The sequence below is a fragment of the Diabrotica virgifera genome, chromosome 3, assembly GCF_917563875.1.
Source record: "Diabrotica virgifera virgifera chromosome 3, PGI_DIABVI_V3a".
Classification (NCBI taxonomy): domain Eukaryota; kingdom Metazoa; phylum Arthropoda; class Insecta; order Coleoptera; family Chrysomelidae; genus Diabrotica; species Diabrotica virgifera.
In genome coordinates this window covers 133248246-133266715 of record NC_065445.1, presented here as the reverse complement: position 1 = coordinate 133266715, position 18470 = coordinate 133248246, and the positions used below count along the sequence as shown (strand labels likewise).

Genomic DNA, 18470 nt, shown 5'->3' with positions numbered 1-18470 from the left:
GCTACGATACATATAGGAACGACAAAACAGCAAGATCAGGAGGCACAGCAATCCTAATAAAAAAAGGCATCAGACACGTCAAAATAACAACACCACAACTAAACAACATGGAAGCCACAACAGTGAGAATTCAAATGAGGCAAGGAGAAATCAGAATCACCTCCGCTTATGTAAGGCCACAGGATCCACTAATAGAGGACGATCTGAACGCGTTCCTAAACATAGTCGAACCATCAATCATCATAGGAGACCTAAATGCAAGATCCCCCAACTGGAACGATAGAGCCACGAATAGAAATGGAAGATTACTTAACCACTACTTAGAAAACAACGAAGACACAGTGGCATTGGGCCCAGAAGAACCAACCCATTATCCAAGTAACGGACTTCCAACCCACATAGACATCGTAGTTGCTAAAAACTTAGGACTCCAAACCGAATTAAAAACCTTAAACGAAGGAACCACGGACCACAATCCAATACTACTGGAACTAGGAACATGGGAAGAAGAAATCGCCACAAAACGGACTAAGAAGAAGACGAAATGGTCCAACTTTAAGAGATTAGTAAGTCAAGGGATAAACAACGTCCCAGTAATAAACAACGCACAAGAAATAGAAGTTAGAGTCCTAGAGTTAGAAAACATTATGCAAGAAGCACTCAGGAATAGCACTACAGAGGAGGAAGTAGAAATAAACAAGGGTAGGTTTAGAAACATTACACAAGAGATAAAAGACATGATTCGGGAAAAGAACAGAGCGAAACAGATAGCCAGAAGAACAAAAAATCAGGCAGACAAAAACAGGGTAAATCGACTAAATAGAGAAGTCAAAGCAGCACTACAACAACACCGTAGTGAAAGCTGGAACGACCATGTCCAAGAGATGGAAGAACAAGGTCCAAATATACAGAACATCTGGAAGCTACAAAGGATACTCAGAAGCGACAGAAAACCCATCCCACCTCTACACGGAGAGAATGGCATAGTCCACACAGTTGAGGAAAAGGCAGAAGTGATGATGTCCACACTAGAGAGAGAGAGTTTACTAAACTATCATCCGGACGAAGACATAGACTTCATAGAAGAAGTCGAAGAACAAAAAGAAAGGCCTGAAAACCCAGACGAGAACATCCCTCCAACATCACCAGAAGAGATCAACGAACTTATCAAAAATAGCTCACCCAAAAAAGCCCCAGGGCCAGACCAGATAACAAACAGAGCCTTAAAATTCCTACCGGCAAGAGCCATAGTTTTCCTAACCAACCTAATAAATGGAATACTAAGATTCAGAAAATTCCCGAATCGATGGAAATTGGCCCATGTCATTATGATACCAAAACCCGGCAAAAATAGCACTTTTCCGCAAAATTACAGGCCGATAAGCTTACTTCCAGCAATAAGCAAAATAGCAGAAAGAGTCATTCTAAGCCGACTACAAGCCGAGACAAACAGACTAGAAATAATCCCCGAAGCTCAGTTTGGCTTTAGAGCAGAACATTCCAGTGAGTTACAAGTACTCAGACTAACAGAATACGTAGCAGCAGGATTTAATGAAAAACAATATACCAGCGTAGCCTTTCTGGATGTAAGCAAAGCCTTCGACAGAGTCTGGCATAAAGGACTAATATACAAAATGAGAGGCTATGGATACAGCGTGGCAATGACAAGACTAATCTCTTCGTACTTAAGAGGCCGGAGTTTTAAAGTTCGTATAGGACAAGTCCTGTCTGGGCTCGGGACTCCGGAAGCTGGAGTACCACAAGGAGCGGTCCTGTCGCCACTACTGTACTCAATATACACCGCCGACGTTCCAAGAACACCTGGAACACTATTAAGCCTTTATGCCGATGACACAGCGATAGCGGCCAAACACCGAGACATAGATGTAGCAGTGAACAATCTACAAACAGCGCTAGACGACGTTGAAGAATGGTGTATTAAATGGAAAATAGCCATAAACTCAGAAAAAACACAAGCGGTGCTATTCAAAAAGAGAAGACAAAGCCCAGAAGAACAACTGACGGTGCAAAACAACCCCATAGAGTGGAAAGATCACGCGAAATACCTAGGAGTCATAATGGACAAAGGCTTAACATTTCAAAAACACGTAGAAGCCACAATTAAAAAAGCCAATATGGCCAAAGCATCACTAAGAGGACTCGTAGGTAGAAAAAGTAAATTAAGAACTAAAACGAAGATAAGATTAATCAATAGCATAATAATACCAATTTTGACATATGCATCTCTCGCGTGGGGACACGTATGCAAAACAACAAAAAAGAAGATCCAAGCGGCACACAACAGCAGCCTAAGGGAAGCAGCGAACGTCCCAAGATACGTGGCGGAAAGACACCTATTCAGAGAACTCCAACAAATCAGAGTGACCGACATAATGACGGAAAGAGCCAGGACAAAATTCCCAGAGCTGGAAAATCATCCAAGTCCCATACTGCGAGAGATAATGCGATACGACGCCTTCCACCGATGGAAGCACAAACGTCCAAAACAACAAATAGTGGATTAAAGAAAATAAACATTAGAGATAAAATAAAAAGAAATAAATAAAATGACAGTAAATAAGATATAAAATAAGAAATAAAATAAAAGTGGACAATACGTGGCTCCATCAACAACGACAAGGCAATTAGTGTGGGCCCCATACTCGCTAATTTTTACTAATTAAGATTTTATTTTCAGGACATCCTACAAAAAAAAAATATAAAAAAAAAAACCCAAAATAATCGGCCTTGGCCAAAAAAAAAAAAAAAATTACTAACACCGGCGCAAGCCAAAAAAAAAAAAATTTCTAACAAAAAAAAAAAAAAAAAAAAAAAACACAAAAACCCGGGCAAGTAGGGCCCAACCCTTGAGCACCAGGTCTCTGAACCGAGCTTAACTCGGTTCAGAGGCCTGGGGCCCAAGCAAGCAATTTTAGTACCGCGGACAAGTCACAAGAAGATAACAGGCATATAGCGCTTCACGCTGGCCTGATTTGCAAATCGATTAGGGCACCACGTTGGTATTCTATTACCCAGGATTCCCACGTGAAAAGCATTTGGCTGATAGTTGTGCCCCTATCGCGCATCAGCGTGCTATAGGGGGGAAAGGGATGGCCCGGAGCATTGGAGCGCGGTGGAGTGACTCCTGTCTTAGACTCGAGTTAATACACCTCGCTCCAATGAATTGTTACACCCGAACGTACTTCCTCAGGGGTGAACAAGTCTCATGGGTCGGGTTGAATCAAATTGCTTGCTTGCAGCAACAAAAGTGACTAGTATTTTATGTAACAAGAAAACAAGCTACAATTACCGATTATTTTTCAAGACTAAATAAATAATTTTCTTATTAAGTATATTATGTATTTTAATACGCAAATATTTACATAATCTATATATTGCATACATTTCATATTAATTACTGTATGCATCAACATAATATAATAATGTAATTTGGTTTTTTAATAAATACGTTACGCCATTGTATTATTGACATAAAAAGACCTAAAACCATATACATATACATATTAACATAGTATGTACTATTATTACGTATTTTCGCTACACTTATTACGGCTAGCCACCAATGATCGGTTATTAGAATATCCCGGTTATAAGAATATTTTTGCTTGGCACGAAGGCTATTACAATAAGCGGGTTCGACTGTATATGTAATTGCAGGACAACGCTCCTTGTTTTCCTCTCCAAGAAAACATATTATAACAGAAAAAAGAAGCAAACTTTTAAAGACATTGACAAAGAGGCGTTAAGGCGTATTATTCATATTTGCATACGAGCGATGCAAAAGTACCTCAGCTAAAAAATATTCTGTCTAAATTCAGAGATGCTGGAGGCAATCAAGGTAGTTTTTAAGAAATTTTAGAAGATTAATTAAGTATAAGAGACACTGGTTTCAGTTGGAGAAAATCAAAAACAAATCGAAGGCTTCTAATGGAAAGATATGACATCCAGAAGCTTCGTATACACTACTTAAGAGCTTTTAATAAGTACCGAGAAAAAGATCGTCCTATAGTGTATATGGATGAAACATACATTCACTCAACACATACAACGTGCAAAATAACCTTAATTTTCAAATCTAGTACTAAAATAGGCGACTATCACGACGATATGTCTTAAAATTTTAAGATTACCTCCATATTTCCCAGATCTTAATCTAATTGAGCTGGCCTGGGCTAGTTTAAAATCGTATGTAACATCAAAAAAATATTACATTCAATATAAATAATGTAAACGAGATATATGTGAACAATTCTTTGCCACTTTTCCTCACACTGAGTGGCAAGGCCGATGCAACCGTGCAAAAAAATGTGAGCAAGGATTTTTGGTTCAATAAGCAACAACAGAAAATAATATGCATAAACTTGGAAAAAACTTGTCGTCGCTTTAAGAGTCACAGATTCGGAATGGGAGTTTTCTGATGATGAAGAATCAGATACCGAGGATTTCTAACCCCAACGGGTAAAAAAAAAACTGATTTATTTAAAACCCATTTATTTAATAATATCTACTACTCCTTAATGCTATTATTGTTTCAGAATTTTCAGTAATATTTTACAATAGATAATGTTATACGTACTTTTTAAATTAAAGAAAATAATTTTGCCGAATTTGTTAGTTTTATATTAAAAAGAATTTAAAATATTAAAATGATAGTAAAAATCATATAATTATTGCGTTATTTTAACATTTATTTTGAAACGTTAAATACTTATCAGTAATGCAGTTTTGCAATTAGGATCAAATAAAAAAAAATGTATTAATAAATATTAAATTTTAATCAAATCATTATTTTTGTTTTCCTTTGATTTCGTACAATGTTTAAATGTTTTTTACCTGATTATAAATCTACATACACGTCATGCATATCATTATTTTTGTTTTCGTTTGATTCTGTACAATGTTTGTTTTAAAAATTTTTTTACCTATTATAAATCTACATAAACGTCATGCAGAGTATCAATTATTTGAAACTCATTTCTTTAGATATCATACTAAAAATATCAATATGTGTCATTCACATATTGACAACATTGCGACAACAAAGCGGTAATATTCGGGTAAGTTTCATCCTTTTCTGTCCAAAGGCTTTCTCTGTCTGCGCACTACAAGTCCCGCCCATTTCACGAGATCCCTGTCATAGTATAAAGAGGGACAGTAGAACCACTCCCCGAAAAATTGGAAGTAAAATCTGTAGTCGCGCATGGCGACCGCGCAATGTTCTTAGTCGCTTTTGCCCCACTCTCGCATTGCTAGTCGCATAGAAACGTACGAATTTTAACAGGGAAAACCCGCATCCACCACTGGTGAATTACCAATTGCGTACTGCCGGTATTGCTTCTTGAGATCAAAGCGCCGACAGAGGAGTGGTTTTACTGTGGAACCTCTATATACTGTGTCCCTGTTCAACAGGCCTACACTGCAGTGGGAAGCCCGATCCGATATCGGGCGATTTACGCTTTAAAGAAGGCCGCGCACTGAATCGGCTCGGAACGGTACGATCGGCAAAATGTACCCGCGCACTGACTCGGTCACCTCGGCATCGGCAGTTTCGTGTAAGCAACAGTGTGATATAGACTTCAGTCATTTTAAAAATGAGTTCTAGTTCATTAGATTCTGAAGAAGATGTTATGATTGCCTTAGCGTGCAATGAATTACAAAAACCAAGATATTGGATTCATAATATTAATTTAAATCGAGAAACTTATGGAGAGTTTTATCATTTGTTTCTCGACCTACTCGAAGATGACGAAAAGTTTTTCGAATGTCTAGTGCCAAATTTTATGGCACATTTTCAATTAATCAGTCAAACTTTGAAATATTAATAGATAATTATATGTATCTAGTACTAAGGGAACATCCATAAACTGGAAAAAGGGGGAGGGGGACTTTGTTTATTACGACGGTGTACGTCGTATATTTTTATTATTTGTGGTATTGTTTGGTATATTTAAATTTAATTTAAACAAAAGGTTCACGAATATAATTATAACCTGTTTTAGCAGAAAAAATAATTTATATGTATTACTTTTATCAGTCACAATCATAATGTTACCAGCACTTTTGTACCGAATAATAAACAATAAAACATTGTTCTTTGAGTTTAAACAAACGGTTATATACAGAAAAACGTCTGACAGCAATAAATATTAAAGTATTGTTCATTCATTTACTAATTATTCTGTGTGAAACAATTGTTTAAAGAATGAATAGAAATAAAATATTCTATTCTATTTAGTTAGTACTTACTTATACTTATGAAAGAAAGGACATTGAAATCAAAACAGGCTTTTCTTTTCTATTGGAGGTCATGATAATATCTATTTTGGGATCATACTGGGTGGTGAATCGTAAAACGTAGGAAACTCAATGTAAAATTCTAAATTGTTGAATTCCTGCTTCCCTAATTATTTTACATCAAAAGTTATGAGGAACTATTTGTTGAGCATTGAAATCTGTATTAAAAACAAAAGTTAAAATTGTTCTACGATTTAAAGACATTCCAAAATTTTGAAAAATATAATACATTTTGCCACAGTAGGTATCTATGTGTGTAAAATTGTGCCACACGTTACCATTTAACTGACAGTGTGCTCACTATCGACTGAATAAAACATCTTTGTTATTAATACTTTTTCCTCAACTGAGGGTATCTTATAAAATTTATTGTTTTTTAAACAATAAATGATTAAATAAAAATTTTGACAATTCAAATATGGTAAATATAATAACTTCATTGTGACCGAAGGCAAACGTTACATATATTATCGCACTGTGTGTGGCCTAACTTTGGCGTTATACTCAGTGGCGGCGCCTGTTGTAAAATATTGGGGGTGCACACATAATATTAAGATATAAAAAGACCTTGAGACCCTATTTCCGTAGGTAAAATTTTTTGAGTGTCGTCAAATTGTAAAAATCAAAGGATCTTATTAAAAATTACAATAAATAATGTATTTTATTGACTTAAAATTATAATTTAGTGTTTAAATATTACAAGCAAGTTTTGAAACGAAAGTCAGTCGCCTTTTTTTTAGATAAATTATTCACAACCAAATTCAGTAAAATTTGGAATTTCTTGAATCATTTTTTTAATTGAAAACATTGCGAGTGCAGTTAATCGTACCTGGCCATAGCTATTCTAAGGAAAGTTTTGATACGTTTCAATGCAGAGAGACATCGTTCTGTTTCTGCAGTTGTCACTGGCATCGTAACAAGTAATTGAAGAATTCAAATTATTTCAGAAAAATCATCTTGTAAATTATTTTTAATCAAAAATTTAGTTAAGTGGACTGCGCGGGATAGTTAAAATCGTATCTTCTATTTTATTCATTATGCTTCCTCTTCTCCAAATATGTGCTTCACACCTACACAATTTGTAAGTTTTTACACAAATCTCCATTTTAAATAATCATTTTTAATCCCGATCTTTGCACTTTGGTACATTCTTAATTAACAAATTTGGTTTCGGCATTTTTAATTTTTCTTTTAAATATAATGAAGAAAATTTAATTGATTTTAAATATTCCACGCTAACATGTACATCCACAAATCCTTCAATTCTTAATATTGTTCCGAAATTCGAACTTCACGAAACAAAATTTAAACGTACGTGTGCCGTGCACGTTAAATACACCATAAGATCACATCAGATCACATCCAACTTGTGCTCTTGTGGCCATCTAAACTTGAGGGCTATAGCGGGTAGCGGGGCGGGTGGTGAGTTGTATTTTGTCGTATGAAAAGTCATTGGGATAGGAACCACCATAAGAGCGGTGAACGAGGGGTTCTGTCTAAGGCCTCGCATCCGTGAAGTTTCTCATTTGAAATAGAATAAAAATAATTAAATGTTACCTATTAGATACTTATAAACTCCTTGGATCTGTTATTTCGAATTTCAATTACTGTATAGTTAGATTAAAATGTTATCGATACAATGATAAATTTTGCATATATGAATGTTGGTGTGAAAATAATTTTGGGGGTTCACGTGCACATGTGCACTTATGGAGAAACCGTCACTGGTTATACTCTATAAATAAATTACATTTTTACAAAATTTTGGAAAATGTTTAATTCGTAGAACAATTTTAACAGTTGATTTCAATCCTCTACCAATAGTTTCTCATGTCTTTTGATGTAGAATAATTAGGGATGCAGGAAATCAACAGTTTAGAATTTAACATTGAGTTTCCTATGGCCCGTTTTCCAATTCAACACCCTGTGTAATATTACATATTCTCGCACACTTTCTATAATAAGAAGTTCGTCAGCCATAGTGCGTTTATTAAAAATTAGACGTGTACCTTGCAATGCATAAAATACTACTAAAACATACACAACAGCATGGGATCGTTCGGCGGTTTTTGCCTCTGCTATAATTCTCCGCCGAAGTCGAGACGATCTGGCCGTTCCGAGTCGAACGTTCTTAAGCGGTGCGCGGTGGCTCATTTATTTCCATGTATAGCAAAAGCTGTCGATTGCTCTTAGCCGAGCAGATTCAGTGCGCGGCCTCCTTAATACTACGCATTACGCTTTAATACCTTGAGCTTGTTTTCAATCCGACGTCGTATCGGATCGAAGAAATACGGATTCAATGTAGGTGCAGCCTTAGACTGTTAGGTCTTTCGTCAGAATTTCTAAGGATTTTTTTTAGTTCATAAAGCCTAGTGTGGCCCAGTCATGGGCTTAGCTAAACTTGGTTGATGTTATTAGCAGTATAAAGCCGGGTCCAGACACGTGTAATGTAATGCGTAACGTAACGTGTAATGAAACGCCAATTCTGCGTTTGGACGGCACTGCGAGCATTACATGTACCATTCGCGCTGGAGCTCGCCGGGACCCGGCGCCAGTCGGTTTTTTCGTGAACACAAAGGCGCTCGCAGTCGCAATACCCGTTTGGACGGCATTCGTGAAAGTTGTACCGTTTGGACGTGTGGCGAGCAATCGCTTGACGAATCTACCTGCTTATACCAACAAAACCCCGGTATTTGGGATCCAAAAAATTTTTTCGAGAGTAAATAACTAATTCTGCTGTATGTATTTTAATAGGAAAATATGTACCTACATAAAATGCTTCATATCTACATATCGTATGAATTTCATGTTTATTAATAGATGCGTGCACAGAAAACGTAATTTGGTTTTTTAATAATAATAGGTTACATTGCTGTATCATTGACATAAAAAGGCCTAAAACCATATAAATATATATGTATGTAAGATGTACATATACAGTATGTACATCGTATGTACTATTATCATTATTATAATTATATTTAGTTCATTTATTTCTACTAGCCACCAATGATCGGTTATTGGAATATCCCAGTTATAGTATTATTTTTGATTGGCACGAAGGCTATAAAACAGTATTGCTACCTGAGATCTATTATAAATGAGCAGTGGAGCAATGTACAAATGTACAGGAAATAAAGTGCCGCATAGGAAAGGCAAGAACGGTGTTTAACGAAATAAGCTCCATCTTCAAAAGCCACAACATATCCCTAAATTCAAAAATGAGACATTTGAGATGTTACGTTTTCGCTGTATTATTGTACGGAGCGGAGGCATGGACGCTTACAGACACCACTATTAAAAAACTTAAAGCATTTGAGATGTGGCTTTATAGATTACAGTATCTGGGACACGTTATGAGAAATCAGCATCGTTACCGCAGCGAGCAAGGTTATGATTGCCAATATGATTTCTTTCATCCGAAACGGATAGGAACCAGAAGAAGAAGAACATGAATCTCTTGTCAAAAATGTTAGTGCCAGTCTATCTTGTTGTGAAATTGCAGATTTCATGACAGTAGTCTTAATATTTTAGATCTACCTATGTTAATAAATATTCAAAATCAGTAGGCGGCATCCGGGTAAAGTTTTAATATTGGCCACTCATTTGCTGAGATTTTAGGTACTCAAGTAAACTAGATCTTTTCTGATATAAATCAGTTTTCCATCATTGACGCACCGAACGTTATTTCCGGTCTTCAGTTAGTAAATATATACAAATAAAAGCAGTACCTACCTGCTGTCACGACATCCCTATTCGGCTGTTCGTAGCAACTGAGTGGAAACCAAGATTCGTTAAACGATTCGTGTGGACGTTCGTGTGACGTCCACACTGTTGATGTTAAATTACACGTAATCTTACATTACACGTTACACGTGTTTGGACCCGGCTTACGACTAAACAACAATAGTGCAAGTATTGATTATTGCAACATGTCCTTCTGGAGCATATTTCTTATAAATATTACTGTGAGTGTACAAGGAACAGTTCTTAAGAATTTATATAGCATTACTTTCATCCGATATCGTATGCTGACATTTAATATAAGTTACCGACCTTCTAGCCATGACCTAGTTTATCTAAATGCAATTAATGTCTTTATGGGTCCCTAGACAAAAATAAATTACGGCGTCTGTACCCTATCCGATTTGCTATTAATTTTTAATTTTTATTGCAATGATGCTCTTTTTCTCTTTCCTTGAGATTGTTGAGATTCCTGAGATTTTTGAGACCGGCTAGTGACCACGTTTTCTTATTTAGGCACCATGTCCGTATTCTGAAGTTAACGGTCATCACGTTTACAATTTTGTGAAACCTCTTTCTATCGGTTGCTGAACGAAATAATAGGGAACTTGCACATTTTTTTATTACATAATAATGTTCAGTTTTGTTTAAAAATGAGATTTCCAAAATTTCACGCTTCAAAAACTCGTAATAACTTAGAAATACATATTTATAGTCTTCTGCGGTATAAAATAGTTCAAACGACCCGTGACGTCACATAGTTTTACATTAGTTATTATTATGGTTATATTTCGCTGTGTCTAGGTACACGCTAACGTGTACGCAAATAAAAAAAGTTAGGTACACGCGAATTTAAACTTCATCAAGCCGATGACGTCATTATTTTGCGTGCGCAGTGACTGTATATTTTGGTAGATGCTATTTTGATATGTTTAGTGTTTGTCTGATAGAAAAATATTTGTTAAGGGAAGGGAAGCAGAACTATTCAGATGTTTCAAACTTAATTGTAATAAATCAATGTATATAAAAAAGTATATATTTAGGTTAGCAAAATAAATATATGTATTTAGTTGACATGACACGTACAAAATATTGTTAAAATAATTTTTATACGTAAGTTAATTATTATCATCAACTATTCTAAATGGGAAATAAGCCACAATTTAACTAAAAAAATGATTTTATTAACGTTTCGACGTCCAAATCGGATGTCATTGTCAAAATACAAAAATTAGTCAGATTAAATAATTTATTAGAAACAATTTTTTACTAAGCAGCAACATTTTTGTTTAATTTAATAATATTTTCTATTTTGACAACGACGTCCGATTTAGACGTCGAAACGTTAATAAAATCATTTTTTTAGTTAAATTGTGGCTTAGTTCCCATTTAGAATAGTTAATTACAAAATTGCCACAAGGAAATAGCTTCAGAACAAGTTAATTATTATTGTGAAAGCTTTGGGTCTTCCTTTTATTTTAATTTTGGACGGTAATACTATTTCACTTATAACTAAAAAAATATATATTAATTTATAGTCTCTTAACTTTTTCATACTGTTTTAAAATGTTGTTAAACTCATTAAAACAACTAAATAATTGTCCACACTGCATAGTTAATTTAAAAACAAACACTAAACAAATAAAAAATAAGAAATCTCTTTACTAATCAATATTAAAATTAAAGTGTAAACACAACGCGATTAAACAAATTCCAACACTCTGACACTAACTTTTTTATTTGCGTACACGTTAGCGTGTACCTAGACACAGCGTTATATTTAGCTATATTCTTCTTCTCCTTCTTTAGTTTATGGGCCTCCACCTACTTGGGTATTTGACCAGCTCGTCGTCGGGAAATAAAGGAAAAATATTTATATTCTAATGACATTTATCGTATGTCGTTGTAATAATATATACCAGTTTGTTGAGATTGGAGTTTGATACAGTTTTTGAAGGAAAGAAAAGAAGGTTTACTATTGAAAATAAAACCATTTTGTAAAAGTACAAATTTTCTATGAATAGTTCAAACGATCAAAAACACTTAACGTCACATAACTGTATTTTTTACTGACGTTTATAATGTCTAATTTAAAATTATATATACAATTGGTGTACATGATTGTCAAATAAAATACCAAACGTCAGACCGCGTATTTTAAATTTAAGAAATATTTTCCAAAAATTTAATATTTCTAAACTAGACATTACGCTTTCGAGGTGTGAACAGTTTCTGTTTTGCAGCAGTTAAAGTTTGCCACTAGTTTAGGGTCTTAACCTAGCTAACAACCGCCGGTGTTGTTGCTTAAGTGTTTGCATATAGGTAAGTTGAGCATTTTTGCTTATATTTTTTTTTTCAAGCGGCTTTCTTTTATGCTATTTTGCTTGCTCTTTTTATTTCTTTTTGCTTTCTAGTTATTAATACTTCATTGACTGGTTTTTTCTTACAATGAGTGAGGAAAAGGGGGGCTCAGTCCCCCCTTATCCTGATACTTCTTCTCCGGCTAAAATTGCAATGACTAATAATTCCGAAAAAAATCAAAATCAGACTTCCGACAATAATTCTCAGGAAGAAAAAAAGGTTAATACATACTCCGAAAAAGATCATGGACCTTTTGTAATATATCTTGAATCTACAAATATACCGAATATAAAAATTGGCACATTCAATACAATTAAAATAGCTCGAGATATATTCAACCTCAAACTTAATGACGTTAAAAAAATAGATAGTAAAGGGCTCAATAGAGTTTCAGTTGAATTTGCCAATTTTCACTCGGCTAACATGCTACTTAAGAACACTCAACTTCTAAATCAGGGATACAAGATATATATACCTTTTAACTTCGTAACCTGCAAAGGTATCGTCAGACAGATTGATACATATATTGATGAAAAAGAACTTCTTCGGTGTTGCGATACAGGAAATGACATTGAAATTTTACATATAAAAAGATTAAATAGAAGAGTAATTAAAGATGGAGTAACTTCTTATGAACCCACAGGTACGACACTATTTACATTTCGAGGCGTTCTTATGCCCAAAACTGTGTTTTTTTATGGCATACCAAGACTAGTGGACACATATATTGCCCCAGTGACACAATGCTATAACTGTCTTAGATTTGGCCACACAAAAACAAACTGTAAAGGGAAAGAAAGATGTTTTAATTGCGGGGAAAACAAACATGAAGACGTATGCATGACAAAATGTTTTTACTGCAAGGACTCTCACAAATCTATTGACAAGAGCTGCCCAGAATATACAAGGCAAAAGAATATTAAAGAACTGATGGCGTATGAAAATTTGACATTTTTTGAGGCAAGTGAAGCCATTCCAAAATCGTACATCTCAAATAATAAATTTATTTATAACCCGAGAGATTTTCCAAATTTTAAAAATAACAGCAGGCCATTAGAAAATACTCCAAGTACCAGTACAAATAATTCTAACACCATAGAACCATCGCAACGAAGAACAAACAATTTTAGATCATCTACAGTAAAACGTTCCTTTCAACAGGTGGCTCTGAACTCCGACAACAAACGGAGAGTCGTGCAAAAACGTCAAGATAAGCAACCAAATGAAAAGAGTACATATACACAGCAATTAAGACCAGAAAAGCCAACCTCTTCCCCCACTAGCTCATTTTCTCGTTCAGAACCTTTCAAATCAAGAACCTCAGCTAATTTATCACAAAACTCCAATCAAGCCTGGCAATCCAGTGCATCGCAAAACTTTCAAAATATTGATGCCTTTTCTTCAAATGACTTTTTAAACTCATGCCTAAATTTTATTAGTAATACATCATCAGAAAACTTAAATTTACTTAAAAACCATTTATTTTCCCGATTAAACGTAGAGTCCTATATGGACCAAGAGGATAAATCTGATTCTGATTTTAATTAATTAAACATATATCAAATCACATAATCATGAATTCAAAAAAGAAATTAAAAATTATTCAGTGGAATATTAGAAGTATTAAATCAAACAGGGAAAACATAACGAACTTAATTTTCAAAGAAGACCCTGACATAATTGCTATTAATGAAACTTGGCTTAAACAAGATTTTAATTTTTCTTTGAAGTATTATAATGTTGTCAGACAGGACAGAGATGACGGATATGGTGGAGTAGCTACTTGTATCAAGAAATCTATTATTTTTTCTACAATTCAGAAGTACAACTCAGACCAAATCCAATACATAACAACAAAAATTGGTAACTTATACATAATAAACATTTACTCCAATACAAATAATGCCATAACTCTTCCTTTCTTGAGCTCAACAATAGAAAACATACCTATAGAAAACTTAATTATACTAGGTGATCTGAACTCTCACCATCCCCTATGGGATAAATGTCCTACCAATAAGGGAGGAAAAAATATTTATGATTTTATTTTTGATAAAGAATTAATTATCCTAAATGATGGGTCAGCAACATTGTTTCAACCTCCTAATAATAATCTTAGCGCTGTAGATCTAGCCATAGCAAGTAATAATATGGCTCTATGTTCTACTTGGGGTGTCATACAAGATTGTGGAAATAGCAACCATTTCCCCACCTTTGTCATAATAAACAACTGTGAGTTTAACAAAAATGATAGCATCTATACACAAACATACAAAATGAGAAATATTAAAAGAGCAGACTGGTATACATTCCACACTGGGATGATAACAGGAATGCTTGATTTACCGGTAAACTCTAATTACAATGAGTTTTTGGAGGTAGTTAATCAAGTAGCAGATAACTCAATTCCCTATAAAAACTGTAGAACACAGGGTAAACCTTCAAATCCGTGGTGGGATGAAGAATGTTCACTTTGGATTAAAAGCCGCAAACAGGCAATTCAAAACTTTAAACAATCTGTTTCCTTAGAGAACTATATAAACGCTAAACGGATAATCGCCCAAACTAAACGAAACCTCAGAATTAAAAAAAGAAATAAATTCATAAACTTCTGTGAATCATTAAATAAGGAATCTAACACTACCTATGTCTGGAATAAAGTTAAAAAATTCTCAAATAACAAAAATTACGGCCAGACATTTCATAACCCAGCAGCTAACATTAAAACAGAAATTCTACAGAACATGTCTGCAGTTTTTATTGATCCAAATTTGGAGCTTGACGATATAAACGAGCAAGTTTCCCCTTTTACAATCTGGGAACTTAACAATGCTGTAAATAATAAAAAAAATTCGGCACCAGGTATGGACGACATTCCTTACCTTATGATAAAACATCTACCACTACAAGCTAAACATTTTCTGTTGAATATCTACAATAATTGTCTAAATGGTGACAACCTGCCTGAAGATTGGAAAAACCATAATGTTATAAATATCTTAAAGCCACACAAAAATCCACTCTTGGCCAGTAGTTTCAGACCAATAGTTTTATCCTCATGTGTGCTTAAAACATTAGAAATATTAATCAAGAATCGCCTAGATTGGTCCTTAGAACATAACTGTTCATTCACCAACCATCAGACAGGTTTTAGAAAAGGAAGAGGCACTGCTGACAACTTGACCATCCTTCATTCCACAATTGTGGAAGCCTTTGAATCCTCGCAATCGGTTTTGGCCATCTTTCTTGATATCAAAGCAGCATATGATAATGTCAATATATACAAACTTTATAGCAAACTAAAACTTCGAAATATTCCATCTGCAATAAATAATATTGTGTTCAAAATTTTACAGAACAGACTTTTATATTCAAGATCTAATGATGGTGACTTTTTGGGACCTTTCATGGCAACTAAGGGGCTACCTCAAGGTTCTCCCTTAAGTACCATTTTGTTTAATATTTATATAGCAGAATTGTTTTGTATTAGCAATAATGAAGTTAAAATATGTGGATATGCAGACGACTTGGTTTTGTATATTAAGGGATATGATATCCAAAGCATGGTAAGTAAAATAAACAAAGAATTGGAAAACACATTACACTGGCTTGCAGAACATGACTTGTCCTTATCCAAAGACAAATGTGAAGCTGTATGGTTCACAAAGGGTAGGCGAAGAGATAATCTAACAGAAATCAAAATCAACAACACAGCCATTCCTCTAAAAAATGAAGTGAAATTTCTAGGCATAATTTTTCATAAGCATCTATCATGGGACTTACATGTTGACAATATTATACTCAAGGCAAAGAAAAATATTAACATCCTACGTGCAATATGTAGTCTGGTGGGGAGCTGACCCACGAACACTCCTAATGGTTTTTAATGCCTTGATCAGATCTCACCTCGATTATGGTTCCTTCCTATTCAACCCAATATCACAAAAATGCAACAACAAACTCAATGCAGTATTTTTTGAGGGACTTAAGATATGTTTGGGGTGCATGAAGTCTACACCAAATTTGGCAATCTTGACAGAGTCTGCCCAAATGGACCTAGAACATAGAAGATTATTGTTAGCCTCTAAATTTTTAAGTAAAATCATCATTATTGAGAATCATCCCATAATATTACTCCTAATTGAAATACGTAAAAGACTTATAAACAAACCTAATTTTTATACAAGGAATAATGTACCATACTTGGTTTCGGCATTAGAATATTTTTTTCCATATTTGAAAAAAATATACAAAAGCCCAAATTTTCCATGCTATGAATTAGACTATGATACACTAATGAATCCACTTCCAATTCTAAATTGTAATATCAAAAAATATGACCCGATGATTAAAGAAAAATTCCTTATGACTACTGAACAATATGGGAAAGACCATACCTTTATATATACTGATGCCTCAAAAAACAAAGAAAGGGTAGGTTTTGGGATATGCATCCCGAGTATTGAATATAATTTCTCCTCAAGACTTCCTGGAGCTCTAAGCATAAGCAAAGCAGAGAGTATAGCAATACATCAAGCGGTGGAAGTCGCAACTACAAAACATCTAAAGAAAGCTATAATATTTTCTGATTCGCTCAATGCAATAACCAATATTAAAACATGTAACATATCTGCTTCAGCAGATATAAGGGCCCTAAAAACAAAGAAACTTATATCTTCAGCCAATGAGAATGGTACCAAAATTCTCCTTTCCTGGATACCTGGACACTCTAATATATTTGGTAACACCCAGGCTGACATACTGGCAAAAATAGGAAGAGACCTGAATGTACCCATGGAAGTACAACTGAATTCCCAGGATGCCCTATCAGTCATCAGAGGAAAAATTACAAAAGAGTACCAAGAAAAATGGAAATCTTTAGTCCAGAAGAAGACTTCGCAATACAAAACAATTCAAGACTTCTTTCCTACAAAACCTTGGTATTCAAATTTTCCATATAGAAATAGAAGACACACTACCACCATCATTAGAATGCGCACAGGCCATTGTTTAACAAAACAACATCTGTATAAAATGAATATAAAAGATAATCCTTTTTGTGAATGTGGTCGTCTCGAGGATCTAAACCACATCTTTTTTGAATGCCCGATTAATGTGATTCCTAATTTTGATATATACACAAAATTTATTTCCATGAACTTCAAAACACCGCTCTCTATATACAATATTCTAAGTTCCTTAACGGAAGAATCAGTCAATGTAATTATGCGTTTTCTTGCAATTAACCAAATAAGCTTATAAACTGCAATGCGTTTTCTAGCAATTAACAAAATAAGCTTACAAATTGCAAGGCTCAACTGTTTATATGTATCCGTGTTATATTATGTTGCTATTTGTCATTTAATTTATGTTTTAATTTTTAATCATACTTAACCTGATCCAATTAATCTCATTTAATTATAATCATCACACCTCATCAAAAGCTTCCTTACAAGAACATAGTCAGCGATTTTGGTATGGCTTAGAGCCAGACTACGTCAAGATCGCTTATAAATCGTGCTGGTAATCGCCTTGCAGCGAAACCAAAAACAAAAAAGAAGAAGAAGTACAATTGGTGTAGAATGTAAACATACAACGGTGTGACGTCACGACGCGTTTTGGCGTGGCTGGTATAAGTTGAATTTTTAGTCGTCGTTAGGGGCCAAACGAAAGACAAACAAAACTTTTTTATCTTTGATACAGGTTCTAAATTATGTTCTGCTGTGATTTATAACATTTTTGTCGAATTTAAAATTTTATGCAAGTTCCCTATTCTACTGTAGAACCACACCATTTTCTAATATTACTCGACCATGAAAGATTCTACCAATCCATCTCTTTCCCTCCACGTTTCCTTGTATTATAAGGCGAAGTAGATGGTATTTAGGTCCTCTAATTATATATCCGGAGTATTCTGTTTTGCCCTCTTTATATTTTATGAATCGACGTTCCAAATTCATAATTTTAAGAACATCTTTATTTTTTAAGATCCGTTGATAGAACCACAATCCGAATGCTTATAATTTGTTTTTAATGTCCCATGTCCTTAG

The 18470-nt window shown here is 34.5% G+C and overlaps 1 protein-coding gene across 2 annotated transcripts in view; it reads left to right on the top strand.

Moving 5' to 3' along the window:
- The window catches only part of LOC114336382 (leucine-rich repeat-containing protein 40-like), a 97229-nt gene that overhangs the window by 61855 nt on the left and 16904 nt on the right, over positions 1 to 18470 (top strand). The window lies entirely within an intron of this gene.